The following is a 16,862-nucleotide window of genomic DNA, read 5'->3' on the forward strand; positions in this document are numbered from 1 at the left end:
AGACACCACTGAAAGAAAAGTTGCACGCACAGCTTCGCCTCCTCTCAGAACAAGGATCACCACACGGATGCATGCAAAGACATTTCTCTGCTCGCACACTACCTCAAAGAAACGTAAAATGGTCTCAGGTGCATAAGCGATATGCAGCTCCGACAAAGACCCGGTCGCCAAAGTATCAACTCAAAGACACCATCATCCTTCTTCAACACTTTGGGCAACTTGGAAGATACACGACTCTCAAATCTCAACGTAAATTGTACGTCCATGCTCAAGAACCGCCATTGACGGGAAGCAGCATGCAACAGGAAAGCAAACTGATGCTTGGCCAGCTGGAATCTGAGCAGTGTGATAGCCAAAAATAAGACACCTTCAGACTCGCTTTATGTATTCCACCAACGAGCCCTGGGCATTAACAAGACACGTGCCTTGTCTCCACCAGTAACTCCTCACACACAGCGCCCCCAAGACAGAGACCCCTCCAGCCCTTCACAGCTCGCATGCTTGTCAATGATTTTCATGATTTGCAGATAGACTCCGTCAAAAGAAAAGCTGCACAGACAACTTCTCCTTACCATGGATAACGTTCGACTTCTCACCGCGTGTCTGTGACAAGCAAGAGCATTTCTTCCAGTAACGTTTTAAGGAAACACGTCTACGAAAGCCTTTCTCTTTACAGCTGTAAACATGAAAGGCGCGTACGGGACAGCCAGACAAACCGTGTAACAGATGTGATCTTCCACACATTATCAGAGACAACGGCCCCCCTTCCGAGCATTACAACGAGCAAGGCAAGAACTTCACACCTGCAGGTGTGAAGGAAGGCATCAGAACATACCCTTCTAGCGTATGGCACTTAGAGTAGGTACACAGTTCAGGTGTTTCGTAGGCAGTGGATACACGGTTTGCTCTTCCCAAAGCTCCCATGATGGCATTTGTCATAAGCACACAATCAAGCTGCTAGTTAAGAATTGAGGACAACCTGCAAACACACAGGAGGAACCTCCCAGGGCTCCCAGTAGAGCTGGAGTGACATGTCTTAGGCCAAACTTACTTGGGAAGCCAGACCTCACGTTGCATGATCCTACAGCTGGGCATTAATTGGGGAAAGGAGGGAACTATAGCTCTTGTGTCCTTCAACAGCCCCTCACGAACAGCTCCCACGACTCGCACCTCCAACCCTTCACAACGTGCACTGTGTTCTCTGACCCTGATAATTTTCAAGCACGTGCCATCAAAGGGCCAGCTGTCCAGACCACTTCCCTATAAAAGGCACCAGGATCACCCATGGACTTCACATAGGTATCTTTACATCTCTGTCCTAAGACAGAAGATCTGCCTGCTCACTATTCGTCTGGGAAGAAACATCAAGGGTCTAAAACTAAAAGGAGCGGTCCTCCAGGAGACACTGGGTCGGTGGACACCTGCGGAGGGGGAATACCCCCCCTCCTTACACCTTGCCTTGCACCTTGAATCTCTCCCCTCCAGCACTCATATGGCTCTCGCCACAGCATCTATTTTCAAGCCAAGACACATCCAGCTCCCTCTTAAGTAGCTCAACCTTAAAAGACAGGGAATCAGCAAAACACATTTCCCGTTTCCTCCAGTAGCCCTTCACACGCCGCCACCCAGAGACTTTCTCAAACAGTCACAACTTTTATGATTCTCTTTCGCCTTCACAACAGGCAGACAGACTTCGCCAAGGGACGAGTCGTTGCCCAGCCCATTCCTCCACCCCGTGCACAAAGATGGCAGCACGGACAAATACAAAGACACTTTGTTGCTCACCGCGTTATCATGGAGAAACATAAAGGCTGAGAAGAGTAGAAACGATGAGCAGATATGCACGGGGCCATTAACGTTCCTACTCAAGCACATCTGCTGCCGGGAAGATATCTGACCCTGCTCCTAACTTCCCTTTGCTAATGACGCAACACTTCCGTTCAGAAGAGCTAATACCGACAGGAAAAACGCTATTACACACGTCAGGGGAGAAAACGAGAAACGACCCGGCGCGTGATAAAAACACAAAGCCCCGCTCAAACGAAACTCCAGCCAACAGCAGTCCCACTTCTCCTGCCTCCCACACCAACTGTAACGCTGAGACACATTCCCACCTTCACCCCCCCGGAGCAAGAGGCACCAGCACACAGCGCGTTGCTGAACGACGCTTTGCCTTCCTTGTCGAAAATCACATTTGTATCGGATCCAAAGGTTAAGGCACGAGGCCCAGCAGCGGGAAGAAAATCGAAGGGCTATCAGAGGGATGTTTCCCCATGTAATACCAATCTATTCGTAGACCTTTGAGTGTCCTTGTACGGGATTGATTAATTCGTTTGCCGAAGGCGGGTTTCCAAGTAACCTGGGACTTCAGAGGTGTTGGCTTTCGGGCTACGAGGTTGCCCAGTTCTACCAGCATTTGAGAGCTGATCCAGGGGACGGCAAGGAAATTCTGGGACCCCGGTACTAGGAAGCACTTCACAATTTCAAGGAAGTGTCAGAGGAAGACCTCGAGACCAACCTTTCCCTGCGCAGCCGCACATGCAAGGGAAGCTTCCAGCCTTAGAGGAAGCTAGACACCAAGAGCTCTGCCCGGCCGGTACAGAGCACGGCACGTAAAACCCACACAGCAGACTCAGCGCACGTTGCGGAGGTGCCATTCACGCGCTGGCGACCATCGCAAAAGGTGATTGCCAAGACTGCGAACGGTGCGCTTGGGAACGTCCGTGGCTGCCCTCAGAATCCTAAGCGCCGCGTTAGACAAAAGAAGGGTAAACAAAATGAACGTACCTGAAAGGACACTTGGCCACCGTCCTCGGCAACGTGGTCGCCCGTGGCGACGAGCTCACCTGAAGCCTCAGCCGGCGGGCGGGCCGGGAGGGTGTCGCAGCAGCTGCCGGCCGACAAGCGGAGCTGGCTCTTGCGCGAGTCGGCGGTGAGCGACACCTCGTGCGAGTAGGAGCGCAGGAAGGCGCGGACGCCGTCGATGCCCACGAAGTGCGAGGCCGGCACGCCGCGCAAGGCGCCGCTGCCCGCCGCCAGCAGCTGCGAGCGGCGCCAGCGCCGCAGGCGCAGCGCCAGCAGCAGCAGCAGGAAGGCGAGGAAGAGGCAGGACACGGCCGCCACGGCCACCACCAGCCACCGCGTCAGGCTGCCGGCCGGCTCGCCCGGCGCCGCCGCCGCGCTGCCCAGCTCCGACAGCAGCTCGGCCACGCTCTCGGCCAGCACCACCGTCAGCGTGGCCGTGGCCGACAGCGCCGGCCGCCCGTGGTCCTTCACCACCACCACCAGGCTCTGCCGCGCCGCGTCGCGGGCCAGCGGGAAGCGCGCCGTCCGCACCTCGCCGCTGTGCAGCCCCACGCGGAACAGCCCCGGCTCCGTCGCCTTGGCCAGCTCGTACGACAGCCACGCGTTCTGACCCGCGTCCGCGTCCACCGCCACCACCTTGGCCACCAGCGCCCCGGGCTCCGCCGAGCGCGGCGCCAGCTCCACGCCCGACCAGCCCGCGCCCGGCGCCGCCGCCGCCGCCGCCGCCGGCGGGTACAGCACCTGCGGCGCGTTGTCGTTCTCGTCCACGATCACGAGCCGCACCGACACGTTGCTGCTCAGCGCCGGCGCGCCGCCGTCCTCCGCCCGCACCCACAGCCCCACCTCGCGCACCTCCTCGTAGTCGAAGGAGCGCAGCGCGTACAGCGCGCCCGTCTCCGCCTGCACCGACACGTAGGACGAGAGCGGCGCGCCCCGCACCCGCCCCTCCGACAGCCGGTACCGCACGCGCGCGTTCTGCCCCCAGTCCGCGTCCGCCGCCCGCACCGTCAGCACCAGCGCGCCCGCCGCGTTGTTCTCGGGCACACGGGCGCTGTAGCGCGCCTCCGCGAACACCGGCGCGTTGTCGTTCACGTCCAGCACCCGCAGCGCCAGCACCGCGCTGCTCCACAGCGCCGGCGACCCGCCGTCCGCCGCCCGCACCGTCACGTTGTACTCCGCCACCTCCTCCCGGTCCAGCTCCCTCGCCGTCACCACGCGGTAGTAATTATCAAACGACTTCTCCAGCCGGAACGGGAGGCTCTCGCCGATGCTGCACCGCACCTCGCCGTTCGCCCCCGAGTCCCGGTCCTGCACGTGCAGCAGGGCCACCACCGTCCCCGGCGGCGTGTCCTCAGAGATCGCGCTCAGCGACGACGACACTGTCAGTTCGGGCGCGTTGTCGTTCACGTCTGTCACCGCGATCGCGACTTTCGCCGTGTCGGAAAGGCCTCCGCCGTCATGCACCTGCACCTCCAGTTCATGTGAGGAGATTTCCTCAAAGTCCAAAACGTCCTTAACGGATATTTCTCCGGTCTCAGAATCCAGGTGAAAAAGTTCCGACGCCCGGTCTGAAATTTTCTTAAAACTGTATTTCACGTCGCCGTTCAGCCCCTCGTCGGCGTCGGTGGCCGTGAGGGTGACGAGGGCGGAGCCCACGGGCACGTCCTCCGGCACACGCACCGTGTACTCCGCCTGGCTGAACACGGGCGCGTTGTCGTTCGCGTCCAGCACCGCCACGCGGATCCGCGCCGTGCCCGTCCGCGCCGGCTCCCCGCCGTCGCTCGCCCTCAGCACCAGCTCGTGAAACGCCGCCGCCTCCCGGTCCAGCGCCTTCGCCAGCACCAGCTCGGGACGCTGGTCCCCGCCGGGGCCCGCCTGCACGGCCAGCGAGAAGTGCTCGTCGCCGCTCAGCTCGTAGCTCTGCACCGAATTCCGTCCCGCGTCCGGGTCTTGCGCGTCCCGCAGGGGAAACCGCGACCCCGGGGCGGTCGTCTCGCCCATTCTCAGCTCCGTTTCTGCCTCTCGGAAGCTGGGCGCGTTGTCGTTAATGTCCGTGATCTCCACTTCGATTCCGTAAACCTTCATGTCTCCCTCCACTATCACCTCACAGCGCAGCACGCATTGCTGCACCAGCCGGCACAGCAGCTCTCTGTCTATCCTCTCCGCCGTCACCAAATGTCCCGTCTTCCCGTGAAGAGCGAAATACTGCGTCCGACCTCTGCCCAAGACGCGGAGGCCGCGGTCGCGGAGCGCCGGCAGATCCAGCCCCAGGTCCTTGGCCACGTCGCCCACGAACGAGCCCTTCGGCATCTCCTCGGGAACCGCGTAGCGCAGCTGCCCCCACGCCGCCTCCCACGCCGCCGCCAGGACGCACCACAGCAGGGCTCGCTCCCGCCGGCCACAGCGCCTCCCCGCCGCGACCATCTCCGCCGCGGCCCCGCCGGCGCCGCACCACCGCCGGCAGCTCCCCGCCGCCGCCGCCCAACGGTCCCGTTACGGCTTCGGCTCCGGCTCCGGCTGCGTCTCCCGCTCCGGCTCCGGCCCCGGCTCGCCGCTCCCGGGCGCTGCCGCCGGCCCCTCCGCCTCGCTGCAGCGCGGCTCCGCACCGCGGGGACGCTCGCAGACCGCCCGGCCGCCGAGCCAGCCAGCCAGCCAGCGAGCCAGCCGGGCCGCAGCGGGCGGGGCTGCCTGCAGCGCTCCGGCCTTCCTCTCGCTCCTCCTCGGTCAACAGCGGCGCCCGCAGCCTCCTCCCGGCACTGCAGGCACCGAGCGCTGCCGACCGCTGCCCGCCCTGCCTTTCCCACGGACACCTCGCGGGGACGGCACTGTCGCCGCGGACACATCGCTTCCCGTCCGCCGGTGATCGCGGGCGTTGCCTTTTCGCGAGACCATCTCTGCTCTCACGGTGCGACATCACCCTTCCCTTTCCGCAAGGTGATCGCAGCCAGGAAGAGGGCGGAGTCCTCCCGTCGATGTCTCATTTCTACCGCACAGATTTTTTTGTAACCGTGATATAATATAGATATAGATATAATATAGATATAACGTTCTCCTAATGTTGATACCGAGTATAAAGGAACACTGAAGAGACATACGGTTCTCTTCGTTGGAGTAATGTAGCCAAGTTTGACGTACTCTGTCACTCTGATAAGCTAGACCTTCAGTGGAAGTGCCCTGTGAATAGATGAGCTAAACATTCAGTAGGCGAAAGAAGACCTCGAAGCTTTGTATCTTGGAGTAGAACAGATAAGGAAGCTATGCTGAAATAAGCTAGTTTGTGTGAGCAAAATGCGCAACCGGGCCAAAGAACAAACCGTGCCTCCGCGAAGACTGAGCTCAAGTAGCGGAAGACTATCGACGACCACCAGAGGACCCTGACAGACCACCAATGGCCATAAGAGTGCATGCGTCAAAGAATCTTACATATGTTAATGAGTTCCAGGAAATAACATGCATATGATAACCGTTTCTCGGAAATCTAATGAATATGTATATTCCAACTGTACAACTTCTGTAGTTGAGCAACTCGGTGCGCACAGTAGGTGGAGCGATCCCCTGTGCGCCCGGCGCCGCAATGAAGAATGCCTGCTTTCTAAAACTCCACACCGAGTCTTAGAGAGTTTTTTTAACTTGCCGACTTGCGGCAACAATGTGACGTGCAGAATATTACGAGCCTTCTCCCATGCGTCCGGAAGCACAATCCCCACCACGTTGTGGTGCACAGCTCTTGCAGCAGTCCTGCTCGAATGACGTTTCCCCCAGCCTTTCTGCAGACCAATACAGCCTCGTGCTGGAACGCCACCGGGCACGTTTTCTTCCCAAACCCCGACCAAGAGCACAAGGCAGCAATGCAGCTCCCCCCTCAAAAGGAGTCCTCCTCAGGGACTGCCCTTCCCTCTCCACTTTGTTACTTTCCACCTGCACATCGGAGGCTGCCCTGAGTCAGCCTCCATTTCTCCCCCTTCTCCTACCACCGCTTCGGAATTCTTCATCGTACCCTTCCACAGTACAGGCCGTGCTTACACTCAGCACTTACTGCTCCGGTCTAGAGTAACTCAGCAGCAAAAGAAACTAAAAAGTAAAACAACATCAGAAGGCAAACAAAGTAAAATGCTTCGGGAAAAGGGGGATACAAAAAGAAGACAGACTCTGAAACACAAAACTCGACTTTTTTTTCTTTTTTTGAGAGAGAGCCCATTTAACGGCTTAACATCTGTAAAAAAAGACACATCAGGAACCGCAAAAAAAGGGAACAAAAATTGAGAAAGAACTACAGAAAGAACTCGGAGAAATAATGCCCGGAAAAAATTAGTCAGCCTCGCTAGTGCTGCCATTTCTGCAGCGGCCTTCCCTCAAAACACGGGAGGAACAATCGGTAACTTCTCCGTTCCTGGAGCCTCACGCACTTGCCTTTGGGAGTCCAACACCGAAACACCATTAACCAACGGGCGTTTTTTCAGCCGACAGCCACGTCCAAGTACATCGCTTCGGGAAAAAGCGATCGGGAAGGAGAAATCTCCAACACCAAGCGTCAGCCCCATTTTCCCGACCCCGTCGTGTAGAATCAGCGCGTCTCTTTTCACGCAGTACGGATCCGCCTTCACCCTCACTACCCTTTCAGGCAACACAAGCTTCGCAGTCCAAACTTCTCAGCTGACCCGCAACCTGCGACCGCCGACGAACCAAGAAGTGCCGTCGCCTACTGCCTGCTCTGAATGGAACGGCCTTACCCTGCTCGGCTCTCATTCCCGCATGGAGACACGGACCAGCACTTGCCACCCACACCACCATGAAAAAAAGGCAGCTTTTTTGCCTTGTGGACGCCCAGCATCAGCAGAGCCCATCCCACCCACGAGCTTCGCCACGCTTGTACCATTTCACCCAGCACAAGTGGAAGGGCAAGGACCTCCCCGCGGCGCCCAGCCGTCTGACAGCCGACGACGCAGGAAGCGCCGCTTCGCACCCTGCGTGCTGCCAAAGGAGCTGCCAAAAGAAGGGATCGTTTCATTCGTTCGTGGGAACAGAGATGGGCACTACCGGGCAAAGCAGAGAAGCGACGAGCCAAGAGCCCGCTACCGCCAGCGTGAGGTGAGGAAAGGCTGAGCGACGAGGACTGCGCGGGCGTACCGACCTGCGGTGCGTCGGGGTCCGCGGGCGGCTCTCCCGCGCCGGCGCTGCTGCTCGGGCTCCGCTTCCCGCAGGGCTCCCCGCCGAGAAGCTCCTCCGCGGGCAGGCTGGGCAGCGGCGGCGGCGGCGGCGGCAGCCAAGCGCCCTCGGCCACGGCGCGGCCCGGCGCCACGCACAGGTTGTAGGAGTAGGGCAAGGTGCCCTCGCAGAAGTCGGCCGGGAAGGCGGCGCCGGCCACGGAGAAGCGCTGCGCGCCCAGGCAGCGCAGGACGGCGGGCGGCCCGGCCCGGCGCACCCGCGCCAGCACGGCCAGCGCCACGCTCAGCAGGAACAGGGCGCAGAGGAGCGCCAGCGCCAGCACCAGGTAGAACTGCAGCTCCGCCGGCGAGTCGGCGCCCGCCGCCCGCTCGCTCAGCTCCGGCAGCGCCTCCTGCAAGCTCTCGGCCAGCACCACGTGCAGCGTGGCCGTGGCCGACAGCGCCGGCTGCCCGTGGTCCTTCACCACCACCACCAGCCGCTGCTTCGCCGCGTCCCTCTCCGACACGGCCCGCGCCGTCCGCACCTCGCCGCTGTGCAGCCCCACGCGGAACAGCGCCGGCTCCGGCGCCTGCACCAGCTCGTACGACAGCCACGCGTTGCGCCCCGCGTCCGCGTCCACCGCCACCACCTTGGCCACCACGTACCCGGCCTCGGCCGACCGCGGCACCACCTCGAACGGCGACCCCGACGCCCCCGCGCCCGCCCCCGCGCCCGCCCCCGCCCCCGCGCCCGCGCCCGCCGCCGGCCACAGCACCCGCGGCGCGTTGTCGTTGCGGTCCAGCACGAAGACGCGCACCGTCGCCGTCGAGCTCCGCGCCGGCGCCCCGCCGTCCTGCGCCCGCACCGCCACCGCGAACTCGCGGCACTGCTCGTAGTCGAAGGAGCGCTGCGCGTACACCGCGCCGCTCCGCGCCTCCACCGACACGTACGGCGCCGCGCCCGCCGCGCCCGCGCTGCCGCCCGCCAGCCAGTAGCTCACGCGCCCGTTGGCGCCCGCGTCCGCGTCCCGCGCGCGCACGCGCACCACCGCCGCGCCCGCCGCGTTGTTCTCCGCCACGTAGGCGCTGTAGGCGGCCTCCTCGAACACCGGCGCGTTGTCGTTCACGTCCGACACCTCCAGCACCAGCGCCGCGCGGCTGGACAGCGCCGGGCTGCCCCGGTCCCTGGCCACCACCGTCACCCGGTGCTCGGCCGCCTGCTCCCGGTCCAGCGCGCTCGCCGTCACCACCTTGTACGAGCCGCCCGACGACGCCACGATCGACAGCGGCGCCTCGCCCCGCAGCTCGCACGACACCTGCCCGTTCTCCCCGGAGTCCGGGTCGTTCACGTTCACCAGGGCCACCACCGTGCCGGGCGGCGCGTCCTCGGGCACCGGGCTCGACACCGACAACATCGTGATTTCGGGCGCGTTGTCGTTCTCGTCGCTGATGTCTATCTGCACTTCGCAGTGAGCCGTGAGCCCGCCGCCGTCCCTCGCCTCCAGGCCGAAGCTGTATGTCCTCTTCTCCTCGAAATCCAGGGGCCCCGCCGTCCTGACCTCGCCGCTGTCGCTGTCCACACTGAACAACGCGCGGACGCCGTCCGGGACGTTGCCGAAGGAGTAGGAGACCCGCCCGTTGGAGCCCGCGTCCGCGTCCGTGGCTCGCACCCGCAGCACCGGCGAGCCCGCCGGCACATTCTCCCGCACTCGCGCCTCGTACACGCTTTTACTGAACACGGGCGCGTTGTCGTTGGCGTCCGACACGTTGACGCGAACCTGCACAGTCCCGGACCTCACGGGGTCCCCGCCATCCACCGCCGTCAGCACCAGCTGAAAGGAGCTCTGCTTCTCGCGGTCCAGCGCTCTCTCCAGCACTAATTCCGGCTGCTTGCTCCCGCCCGGGCTCTCCTTCACGGCCAGACTGAAGGACGGGTTGCTAGTGAGCTCGTAAGTCAGCAGCGCGTTGCTGCCCACGTCCGCGTCTCGGGCCACCTCCAGCGGAAAACGCGCCCCGGGAAGGGTCAACTCGACGATCTCGAGGTCCAGCGCAGCCTTGCTGAAGGCCGGGGAATTGTCGTTCACGTCCTGGATGGCCACCTCGACGTGGAAAACGTTCAGCGGGTTCTGCACCAGCGCCTCGAAGCTGACGGAGCAGGACGCCGACTCGCCGCACATCTCCTCCCGGTCCAGCCTCTCGCTCACGTACAGGTTCCCGCTCTCCCCGCTCACCGTGAAGTATTTCAGCTGCCTTTTAGCGGCAGGCGCCACCCGCAGCTTGCGTGCCGGCAGGTCCGCCGGGCTCAGCCCCAGGTCCCGCGCCAGCGGCCCCACCAGCGAGCCTCTGCCCAGCTCCTCGGGGATGGCGTAGCGGATCCGCTCCGGCGCCGCCCGGCAGCACAAGCACAGCAGCAAAGCGGGCAGCAGCACTCGCCCGGCCGCTCGCCGGCCGCTCTGCCGCTGCCTGCCCGCCATTCTCGGCAGCGCTCGCCGCGCTCCTCCCTCCTGCCGCTGCCCTCCCTCCCTCCCGGCCGCTCTCCGCAGCGAGCGCAGGGGCGGCCGCAGGGCAGCGAGCTCGCCGCCGCCTCGGACGCCGCCGCCGCTCCCCGCGCCGCGACGCCTCTCGCCTCTGCTGCCCGTGCCGCTGCCGCTCTGGCCGGCGCCGTGCGAGCCAGCAGCCTGCGGGGGCACGACGCTGCGCCGCCTCCGCCTCCGCCTCCGCCTCCGGCGCCGGCTCCGGCGCCGGCTGCGGCTCCGGCGCCGCTCCGCGTCGGCCAACAGCGGCACCCGGAGGCGCCGCGACGCCACCGCAGCCGCCTCATGGCCGCGCACGCAGGGGCCCGGGCTTTTGACCGGGGCTGAGTGGCTGCGCCCACCCTTGGCGTCTCTCTTTTACTACAATCAGGAGGCGCAGAAGCACTTGCTTAACGCCACTCCGAAGGGTTTAAACCTGAGATACGCTGTCGGGTACTTTTAGGGCATCTCCTGGAGTCGCAATGAATACTCGGCAGTAAATATTTGTACAACAGAGCAAACAAGAAAGGAACTCGGCTGCCCTGAATGACATCAGGACAGAACTATGAGAGCAAGAGGCGATAGTATAGCTAGGGAAGACTTCAAGAGCTTTTTAGCACTCTGTCAGGTATTCCGAATTCTGCTTTCATACCTGGGACAAATACCAAGTAGGAAAGATTCGTGTTGGGGTAATCAATAAGCCATCAGAAACAGAATGAAGCAAAAGTCATTGCAATCCTGTCATGCCAGACCTGCAAAGGTTTTCTGTCTTCCCTGCGGTTCTTCCTTTTCCTCACGTGTGTCTCTGACGTTTGTCCCACCGTTGATTTTCCTTGTAGGGAGCAGAACAATCGCACTGAGAAACGTATCACCCCAAAGGTAATGTTTAGAGCTCTCTGCTGAGATCACAGAACACCCTTCATTAATTTGTTTCTGATTCACAAAAGAAGTTCCTTCTGTTACGTCTCCATATCTGATGGGGAAAGCCAGGTCAAGTCTTTCATAGAATCATAGAATGGTTTAGGCTAGAAGGGACCTTTAAAGACCATCGAATCCACCCCTCTGACAAAGGCAGGGACACCCTTCAAAAGACCAGATTGCTCAAAGCCCCGTCCTACTTGACCTTGAGCACTCCCAATGGTGGTGCATACACAACTTCTCTGGACAGTGTGTTCCAGTGTCTCACCACCCTCATCATAAAACATTTCTTCTTTACCTCCAATCAAAACCTACCCTCATTCAGTTTAAAACTCTTTTCCCTTGTCCTGTCACAACAGGCCCTGGTAAAAACTCTTTCTTATAAGCCCCCTTTCTATATTGAAAAGGTGCACCATAAGGTCTCCCCAGAGCCTTCTCGTCTCCAGGCTGAAAAGCCTCAACTCTCTCAGCCCTGCTTCATAGCAGAGGTGTTCCAGACCTTTGACCAGTTTCATGGTCCTCCTCTGGAGCTACTCTAACTATGCTCCATATCCTTCTTGTAGTGTGGGCCCCAGAGCTGCACGCAGTACTCCAGGTGGGGTCTCATGAAAGCGGAGCAGAGGGAGACAACCACCATGCTACTTCTTACGCAGCCCAGGATATGACTGTGTTTCCCGGCAGCAAGCGCTCGTTGCCAACTCATGTCCCATTTGTCACCCACCACTACCCCCAAGTCCTTCTTCACAGGGCTGCTCTCAACCCATTCATCCCACAGTCTGCACTGAAACTGGGGACTGCCCCAAACCAGGTGCAGGACCTTCTTGAACTTCATGAGATTCACACGGTCCCACTTCTCCAGCCTTTCAAGGTCACTCTGGATGGCATCCCTTGCCTCCAGTGAATCAACGGCACCACTCAGCTTGGTGTCCTCCGCAAACTCGTTGAGGGTGCACTCAATCCCACATTCTATGAAGATAATAAATAGTACTGGCCCTGGTGCGGACCCTCGAGGGACACCACACGTCACTGGTTTCCACTTGGACATTGAGCCATTGACTATAACTCTTTGGACGCGGCCATCCAGACACTTCCTCATCCATCTAAGAGCCCACCTGTCAAACCCACCTCTCTCCAACTGAGTGGCCAGCATGTTATGGGGGACCGTTGGGGGACACCCTGCACGCGTTCTCCCACTCAGCCCCCGTCTCTTCATGGAAACCTTGGCGGGGCGCGGTTGCCACTCTGCACTTTGAGGACTGCGGTAGAGATGGTCTTGCTTTCTTTCGCTACAGACAAGTGTGCCCCTGGGAGCACACGTCTGCCTGTGAAAGCCTTCCTCTTTACAGCTGTCAACATCAAAGGTGTGTACGGGAACTGCACCTGCACGCAGACAACTGCAACAGATGGGACCTTCCACATTTGACCAGACACCCCGAGGCCGAGCCGTAGCTCATGACAACAAGCAAGGCAAGAGTTAGAAACATACAGGAATGAAGGGATCGGGTGGAATAGCATTTCTGAGGCCAAACTTATTGAGCAGAAGCAACTCAAATTCCATGGTACTCCATTAGGCACACGCTTGTGTTAACTATGGCAAGCAAGGAAATGACCAGCTGTTCTTCTATACCCCCCCACCCCCGAGCTCCCCTGTCTTCTCTCCAACCCTACACACCTTGCGGGTTTGCTTCTCACCTGCTCACAACTGCCAAAAACACATCGTGGGAGGATCATGCACTACCATCACACCAAGAAGGGAGGTACATTTCTCTGCTCAAGAGCAGTCTCAGAAGAAAAAGAAGGGTTCTAAAGCACACGAATGACAAACGGCCAAAATAAAAGCAGAGCCGTCGTCCAGCAGAGAATGGGTCATCAGACTCACGGTTTAGGGCGAACCTCCTCCCCTCTTTTATCACACGCACTGTTCCACAGAGGTGCGACTTCTACTACGGTCATGTTTACATCTATTCCCCCCAACAATAACAGAACACAAAGATACCCTCACATCTCCTGCCCTTCACACCCGCTGCAGCAAGACCAAGAGGCACTACCACACGGCGCATTGCTAAATGAAGCGATGCTGATAAACACCAGTAAAGCTACAGACGTATGAGACCAGGTAATGAGAAACAAAAACATAACTCAGACAAGCAAGGCAAGGAAGCTTTCAAAGAGAAAGTGTTGTCAGAGAAACTCACCGGGAAGTCTTCTTGGTCTTCACTGCGGGTGTTGAAATTCATCCCTGAGAGCACCTGGGAGTCACTGAGGTCTCAAGCACAAGTGCGGCCCTAAAGTCTTGCTCTGGACAACATAGCAGGGGGCTTCAGTTGAAGAAATAGTCAGCAGCTCATGTGGCCTGCTCATCTCCCACAGACATGAAGCCGTAAGAGTAAACACCTTATTGTGGGCCTCGTTCCCAAGCTAAGTCTTCTGAGAAATTACCACAGATTCTCCTTAAGCTTCTCCTTCGTTTCCCTCACACCAAAAATTCTGTCCTACGTAGCTGAAGGAAGTATTTGCTGCAAAGCAACACTCACAGTTTCAAACGCAAAAAGCACTGTCCAGAAATGGGGAAAAGGAAACACGACCTTCCAGGAAACAAAGGCCTGAGAGAAAGTGTAATTACAGCTGTGAAGGAACTCTACATCGCAACGTTTCAGGGAGATGGACATGGATAACGGAGGGTTCACATGGGAATTATGAGCCGTTCTGCACATGCATCATTGTTCTACATGCACAGTTATTGCACAAATACTTCATGATAGGAGGACGACCATTGCCTTTCAGGAGAGGGAATCCAGGATCACCGCATCAATGGCACAGGCCTTGGCACCAGGTGTGAAATCAAACCATTGCTCAGCCAAAACCACGTTAAACCACGTGGTCATGGTTGGAAGCCAGCCTCTCTCCCTCCTTGCTCTGCACTCACAGCCTTTAGTTGCACCATGGACAATACCCAACAGTTTGGCCATATAGCGGACACAGGCAAAAAAGCATGTCATTCGGTGACATTTCAGGGATACGGAAGTCTATCAATGTCTTTGTCTTGGCAGCTGAACACCTTCAAGGTAGGGATGGAAACTGCTTCCCCAGCCCAACAGTTACAAAACATCTTTTACGGTTTCAAGGGTCACCAGCCACAATGAGGCCCCACCTTAGACCTGGACAACAAAGGCGGCAAGAATGGGAAACCTACGGAAGTGAAGGCATCACAGCTTGACGTTTCAGATTATGTCAGCTCTAGAAGGTACACAAGAAGGGTATCTCGTTGGTAACAAGTCCACAGGAGACTCACACAGGAGCTCACACCAAAGACCACAGCCACGGATCCTCAACGCAATTTCTTTGGACAATAAGAAAGGGAAAATGCACAGAACCACAACTGTGGGACCCATATAACAACTAGGACAAACTGAACCTTGACACCTAAATGTTCTTGCAGACATTTCAAATTATACCACAGCAAACTTTCTCCCCTGCCCCGTCTCTGGACAGACAGAATTTTTCACCCTGCCCAAACGTTACGCAACAGGAAAGCTACGTTTGCAGACAGACACCACTGAAAGAAAAGTTGCACGCACAGCTTCGCCTCCTCTCAGAACAAGGATCACCACACGGATGCATGCAAAGACATTTCTCTGCTCGCACACTACCTCAAAGAAACGTAAAATGGTCTCAGGTGCATAAGCGATATGCAGCTCCGACAAAGGCCCGGTCACCAAAGTATCAACTCAAAGACACCATCATCCTTCTTCAACACTTTGGGCAACTTGGAAGATACACGACTCTCAAATCTCAACGTAAATTGTACGTCCATGCTCAAGAACCGCCATTGACGGGAAGCAGCATGCAACAGGAAAGCAAACTGATGAACCCACAGCTTGGCCAGCTGGAATCTGAGCAGTGTGATAGCCAAAAATAAGACACCTTCAGACTCACTTTATGTATTCCAGCAACGAGCCCTGGGCATTAACAAGACACGTGCCTTGTCTCCACCAGTAACTCCTCACACACAGCGCCCCCAAGACAGAGACCCCTCCAGCCCTTCACAGCTCGCATGCTTGTCAATGATTTTCATGATTTGCAGATAGACTCCGTCAAAAGAAAAGCTGCACAGACAACTTCTCCTTACCATGGATAACGATTGACTTCTCACCGCGTGTCTGTGACAAGCAAGAGCATTTCTTCCAGTAACGTTTTGAGGAAACACGTCTACGAAAGCCTTTCTCTTTACAGCTGTAAACATGAAAGGCGCGTACGGGACAGCCAGACAAACCGTGTAACAGATGTGATCTTCCACACATTATCAGAGACAACGGCCCCCCTTCCGAGCATTACAACGAGCAAGGCAAGAACTTCACACCTGCAGGTGTGAAGGAAGGCATCAGAACATACCCTTCTAGAGTATGGCACTTAGAGTAGGTACACAGTTCAGGTGTTTCGTAGGCAGTGGATACACGGTTTGCTCTTCCCAAAGCTCCCATGATGGCATTTGTCATAAGCACACAATCAAGCTGCTAGTTAAGAATTGAGGACAACCTGCAAACACACAGGAGGAACCTCCCAGGGCTCCCAGTAGAGCTGGAGTGACATGTCTTAGGCCAAACTTACTTGGGAAGCCAGACCTCACGTTGCATGATCCTACAGCTGGGCATTAATCGGGGAAAGGAGAGAACTATAGCTCTTGTGTCCTTCAACAGCCCCTCACGAACAGCTCCCACGACTCGCACCTCCAACCCTTCACAACGTGCACTGTGTTCTCTGACCCTGATAATTTTCAAGCACGTGCCATCAAAGGGCCAGCTGTCCAGACCACTTCCCTATAAAAGGCACCAGGATCACCCATGGACTTCACATAGGTATCTTTACATCTCTGTCCTAAGACAGAAGATCTGCCTGCTCACTAGTCTTCTGGGAAGAAACATCAAGGGTCTAAAACTAAAAGGAGCGGTCCTCCAGGAGACACTGGGTCGGTGGACACCTGCGGAGGGGGAATACCCCCCCTCCTTACACCTTGCCTTGCACCTTGAATCTCTCCCCTCCAGCACTCATATGGCTCTCGCCACAGCATCTATTTTCAAGCCAAGACACATCCAGCTCCCTCTTAAATAGCTCAACCTTAAAAGACAGGGAATCAGCAAAACACATTTCCCGTTTCCTCCAGTAGCCCTTCACACGCCGCCACCCAGAGACTTTCTCAAACAGTCACAACTTTTATGATTCTCTTTCGCCTTCACAACAGGCAGACAGACTTCGCCAAGGGACGAGTCGTTGCCCAGCCCATTCCTCCACCCCGTGCACAAAGATGGCAGCACGGACAAATACAAAGACACTTTGTTGCTCACCGCGTTATCATGGAGAAACATAAAGGCTGAGAAGAGTAGAAACGATGAGCAGATATGCACGGGGCCATTAACGTTCCTACTCAAGCACATCTGCTGCCGGGAAGATATCTGACCCTGCTCCTAACTTCCCTTTGCTAATG

The 16,862-nt window shown here is 58.0% G+C and overlaps 2 pseudogenes; both read right to left on the bottom strand.

Annotated features, from left to right (window-relative positions):
• Window positions 1-2,512: 2,512 nt before the first annotated feature.
• Window positions 2,513-5,229, bottom strand: LOC143166243 (protocadherin gamma-A10 pseudogene; annotated as a pseudogene).
• A 1,774-nt stretch (window positions 5,230-7,003) lies between these two features.
• Window positions 7,004-10,431, bottom strand: LOC143166244 (protocadherin gamma-B5 pseudogene; annotated as a pseudogene).
• Between the last annotated feature and the right edge of the window lie 6,431 nt (window positions 10,432-16,862).

The sequence above is a fragment of the Aptenodytes patagonicus genome, chromosome 12 (assembly GCF_965638725.1).
Source record: "Aptenodytes patagonicus chromosome 12, bAptPat1.pri.cur, whole genome shotgun sequence".
NCBI lineage: Eukaryota > Metazoa > Chordata > Aves > Sphenisciformes > Spheniscidae > Aptenodytes > Aptenodytes patagonicus.